The following is a 6,000-nucleotide window of genomic DNA, read 5'->3' on the forward strand; positions in this document are numbered from 1 at the left end:
TTTTTCTCATCTCTGTGCAGGTGCCATCAATCAGCCAGCAGAGGTCGTAATTGCTATCATTATGAAGTGGAATTGTTTTGTGGAAACTAGAGAATTCTTTTTAATTACAGTCTAGAGTTCAAATAATGGAAATTTGACAATATAAAAGCCTTTATTTAAAAATGATACATCACAATTGCTTGATATTAACTGAGTGACATCTACAGATGGTGTACTATCATTATGAAGTGGAATTGTTTTGTGGAAACTAGAGAATTCTTTTTAATTAATGTCTAGATTTAAAAAATGGAAATTTTTTAATTTAAAAGTCATTATTTAAAAATGATATATCAGAATTGCTTGATATGAACTGAGTGAAATCTACAGATGGTGTACTATCATTATGAAGTGGAATTGTTTTGTGGAAACTAGAGAATTCTTTTTAATTACAGTCTAGAGTTAAAAAAATGGAAATTTGAAAATTTAAAAATCATTATTTAAAAATGATACATCAGAATTGCTTGATATTAACTGAGTGACATTTACAGATGGTGTACTATCATTATGAAGTGGAATTGTTTTGTGGAAACTAGAGAATTCTATTTAATTACAGTCTAGAGTTAAAATAATGGAAATTTGACAATATAAAAGCCTTTATTTAAAAATGATATATCAGAATTGCTTGATATGAACTGAGTGACATCTACAGATAGTGTACTATCATTATGAAGTGGAATTGTTTTGTGGAAACTAGAGAATTCTTTTTAATTACAGTCTAGAGTTAAAATAATGGAAATTTGACAATATAAAAGCCTTTATTTAAAAATGATACATCAGAATTGCTTGATATGAACTGAGTGACATCTACAGATAGTGTACTATCATTATGAAGTGGAATTGTTTTGTGGAAACTAGAGAATTCTTTTTAATTACAGTCGAGTTAAAATAATGGAAATTTGACAATATAAAAGCCTTTATTTAAAAATGATACATCAGAATTGCTTGATATGAACTGAGTGACATCTACAGATAGTGTACTATCATGATGAAGTGGAATTGTTTTGTGGAAACTAGAGAATTCTTTTTAATTACAGTCGAGTTAAAATAATGGAAATTTGACAATATAAAAGCCTTTATTTAAAAATGATACATCAGAATTGCTTGATATGAACTGAGTGACATCTACAGATAGTGTACTATCATGATGAAGTGGAATTGTTTTGTGGAAACTAGAGAATTCTATTTAATTACAGTCTAGAGTTAAAATAATGGAAATTTGACAATATAAAAGCCTTTATTTAAAAATGATACATCATAATTGCTTGATATGAACTGAGTGACATCTACAGATAGTGTACTATCATTATGAAGTGGAATTGTTTTGTGGAAACTAGGGAATTCTGTTTAATTACAGTCTAGAGTTAAAATAATGGAAATTTGACAATTTAAAAGCCTTTATTTAAAAATGATACGTCAGAATTGCTTAATATTAACTGAGTGACATCTACAGATGGTGTACTATCATTATGAAGTGGAATTGTTTTGTGGAAACTAGAGAATTCTTTTTAATTATAGTCTAGAGTTAAAACATGGAAATTTAAAAATTTAAAAGTCATTATTTAAAAATGATATATCAGAATTGCTTGATATGAACTGAGTGACATCTACAGATAGTGTACTATCATTATGAAGTGGAATTGTTTTGTGGAAACTAGAGAATTCTGTTTAATAACAGTCTAGAATTAAAATAATGGAAATTTGACAATAAAAAGGCATTTAAAAAAAAATTATACATCAGAATTGCTTGATATTAACTGAGTGACATCTACAGATGGTGTACTATCATTATGAAGTGGAATTGTTTTGTGGAAAGTAGATTTCTTTTAATAACAATAACAATTAAAGAGCTAAGATTAAATTTTAGTTGACTTTAAATTTAAAATAAAATCATAATGTCAGGTTATTAGCAACTCTTTTTTCAAAGCTTGAAATTGTATCCGAAATACAATTAACTGATATATTTACATATTTTTTAACTGATACATTTATATATATTTTAACTGATATATTCATATATTTTTGACTTATATATTTATATAATTTTAACTGATAAATTTATATATTTTTTAACTGGTATATTTATATATATTTTTAACTGGTATATTTATATATATTTTTAGATGATATATTCATATTTTTCACTGATATACAGTGTATCACAAAAGTGAGTACACCCCTCACATTTCTGCAGATATTTAAGTATATCTTTTCATGGGACAACACTGACAAAATGACACTTTGACACAATGAAAAGTAGTCTGTGTGCAGCTTATATAACAGTGTACATTTATTCTTCCCTCAAAATAACTCAATATACAGCCATTAATGTCTAAACCACTGGCAACAAAAGTGAGTACACCCCTAAGAGACTACACCCCTAAATGTCCAAATTGAGCACTGCTTGTCATTTTCCCTCCAAAATGTCATGTGATTTGTTAGTGTTACTAGGTCTCAGGTGTGCATAGGGAGCAGGTGTGTTCAATTTAGTAGTACAGCTCTCACACTCTCTCATACTGGTCACTGAAAGTTCCAACATGGCACCTCATGGCAAAGAACTCTCTGAGGATCTTAAAAGACGAATTGTTGCGCTACATGAAGATGGCCAAGGCTACAAGAAGATTGCCAACACCCTGAAACTGAGCTGCAGCACAGTGGCCAAGATCATCCAGCGTTTTAAAAGAGCAGGGTCCACTCAGAACAGACCTCGCGTCGGTCGTCCAAAGAAGCTGAGTGCACGTGCTCAGCGTCACATCCAACTGCTGTCTTTGAAAGATAGGCGCAGGAGTGCTGTCAGCATTGCTGCAGAGATTGAAAAGGTGCGGGGTCAGCCTGTCAGTGCTCAGACCATACGCCGCACACTACATCAGATTGGTCTGCATGGCCGTCACCCCAGAAGGAAGCCTCTTCTGAAGTCTCTACACAAGAAAGCCCGCAAACAGTTTGCTGAAGACATGTCAACAAAGGACATGGATTACTGGAACCATGTCCTATGGTCTGATGAGACCAAGATTAATTTGTTTGGTTCAGATGGTCTCAAGCATGTGTGGCGGCAATCAGGTGAGGAGTACAAAGATAAGTGTGTCATGCCTACAGTCAAGCATGGTGGTGGGAATGCCATGGTCTGGGGCTGCATGAGTGCAGCAGGTGTTGGGGAGTTACATTTCATTGAGGGACACATGAACTCCAATATGTACTGTGAAATACTGAAGCAGAGCATGATCCCCTCCCTCCGGAAACTGGGTCGCAGGGCAGTGTTCCAGCATGATAATGACCCCAAACACACCTCTAAGACGACCACTGCTTTATTGAAGAGGCTGAGGGTAAAGGTGATGGACTGGCCAAGCATGTCTCCAGACCTAAACCCAATAGAACATCTTTGGGGCATCCTCAAGCGGAAGGTGGAGGAGCGCAAAGTCTCGAATATCCGCCAGCTCCGTGATGTCGTCATGGAGGAGTGGAAAAGCATTCCAGTGGCAACCTGTGAAGCTCTGGTAAACTCCATGCCCAGGAGAGTTAAGGCAGTTCTGGGAAATAATGGTGGCCACACAAAATATTGACACTTCAGGAACTTTCACTAAGGGGTGTACTCACTTTTGTTGCCAGTGGTTTAGACATTAATGGCTGTATATTGAGTTATTTTGAGGGAAGAATAAATTTACACTGTTATATAAGCTGCACACAGACTACTTTTCATTGTGTCAAAGTGTCATTTTGTCAGTGGTGTCCCATGAAAAGATATACTTAAATATCTGCAGAAATGTGAGGGGTGTACTCACTTTTGTGATACACTGTATATATATATATATATATACATATATATTAACTGATATATTCATATTTTTATATGATATTTTTATATATAAATATATACATAAATATAAATATATACTGATATATTCATAACTGATGTCACGTTCAGGTTGTCAGTGATTTTTCTTTAATCAGTTTTACCAGACGCTATTACCGTAATGTTTAGTATACGCACATCCTTAATTTGACTGAGCATTTCGAAGTGGAGGCTGGCTTGACTGCAGTATAAAATGGTACTTGTAGTATGAAAGGTTTGCTTAGATTCCCCAGAGATTAACAACGCTTACTCAAATGAAATGAATTAATTAATGCTTTTTACTTACATAATGTGCTGCGTTTAGAATTTCTCCACTGTTTCAACAACTAAAAATATCTATACACCAGGGTTTGTTAACGTTTATAAAAGCGAAGTCACCGTTTCACACACGTATGTGGATGCAGAAGCATCTGACAGCAGCATCCAGTTGCTTTAACGTTATTTACAATGCAGTAACTCAACAGGCTTCCAAAATATTTTAGTAAAATGCAGAGTAACGGTCCAAGAGTCGGTTCGCTAACAGTGTAAGAGTCGGTTCCTTAATAGACACGGCTAGTGGTGGAAAGATTCAGTAACTCTATCACTAGTTTGATACGGTGTTTTATCACAGCTTAACAGACTCTGTCTATAGTTATTTAATATTCAGACCAAAGTAAAAGAGGTAGTGGTGGCATGTGGAGTTACGTTTAAAAACATATTAAAATGATGGAAACGTCCTCTGTGCAGCTTTCAGTTCAGTTTTAGTTCGTGAATAAGATGTAATGATGTTGATACTTACTGCGTCCGTGTACCTTTGGTAATTCGTTTTTCACTTTAAATCCCAAAGTTGAAAAACAAGAAAACGGGTCGTTTTTCGTTTCAAAAACCAATACTGAAAAACAGGGCGTTATTCGTTTTTCGGTTTCCACCCCCCCACCTGAAAAACAGGCCAATTTGTTGTTCATATAGCCGCCCAGCCTTTCGACCGGTGAAGGCAGAGCTGGATTCGAAACGACGCTCTTTCGACATCCAGCTCTGGTTGCAGCGCGTGTTTTTACCTGACTATCTTTTAACAAAAAATATTACAGAGGAAATAAGTGCCCAGTTGGCTGAAACTAAATGATCTTTAATGTTGGGCTTAAACGGTAGATAAGCTTAATGGGTGCACTTATAAATTAACAGGATGGTACAGTTTGCCTAATGCTTTAACCTTCTGTTGATAAACTGTGGTGTGATGTATTCCAACCGTAAAAAGAAATCTGAAGAAACATAAACCCTTAATAGACATGGCCAAAAGATAATTGGGGTATTTGGGAATAAAGGAGCAAATGGGCACATACTTTGAAAAAAGCAATAAATACATAAACACATAAAATGCACAATAATGCCTTAAACACTCTCAAGATTTGATGGCTTTTCAAATTTTTACAATGGTCTCAAAGCAGACACTGGAGTGAATAGCATAGTACAGTTCTGAACAGAAAGGATGCAGCTTGAGAGACGGCATGTAGTGGAAATTTTAAGAAACTTGTATTTGTTTATTTGCCATGTGTCCATCATGAAATCTGTATGCATAGCAGTGTTTTGAAGATAAGCATTTTATGTATGGACACCTATGATCACATGTAGTGCTAGGATATGATTAGCCATAACATTAAAACCACCTCCTTGTTTTTACACACATTGTCCATTTTATCAGCTCCACTTACCATATAGACGCATTTTAGTTCTACAATTACTGACTGTAGTCCATCTGTTTCTCTGCATGCTTTGTTATCCCCCTTTTATGCTGTTCTTCAATGGTCAGGACCCCCACAAAAAATATTACAGAGGACAAAAGTGCCCAGTTGGCTGAAACGAAATGATCTTTAATGTTGGGCTTAAACGGTAGATGAGCTTAATGGGTGCACTTATCCTACTTCTTCCTATTATTTGGGTGGTGAATCATTCTCAGCACTGCAGTGACACTGACATGGTGGTGGTGTGTTGGTGCGTGTTGTGCTGGTATTAGTGGATCAGACACAGCAGCGCTGCTGGAGTTTTTAAACACCTCACGGTCACTGCTAGACTGAGAATAGTCCACCAACCAAAAATATCCAGTCAACAGCGCCCCGTGGGCAGCATTCTGTGACCAC

Source organism: Trichomycterus rosablanca, chromosome 21, assembly GCF_030014385.1.
Source record: "Trichomycterus rosablanca isolate fTriRos1 chromosome 21, fTriRos1.hap1, whole genome shotgun sequence".
NCBI lineage: Eukaryota > Metazoa > Chordata > Actinopteri > Siluriformes > Trichomycteridae > Trichomycterus > Trichomycterus rosablanca.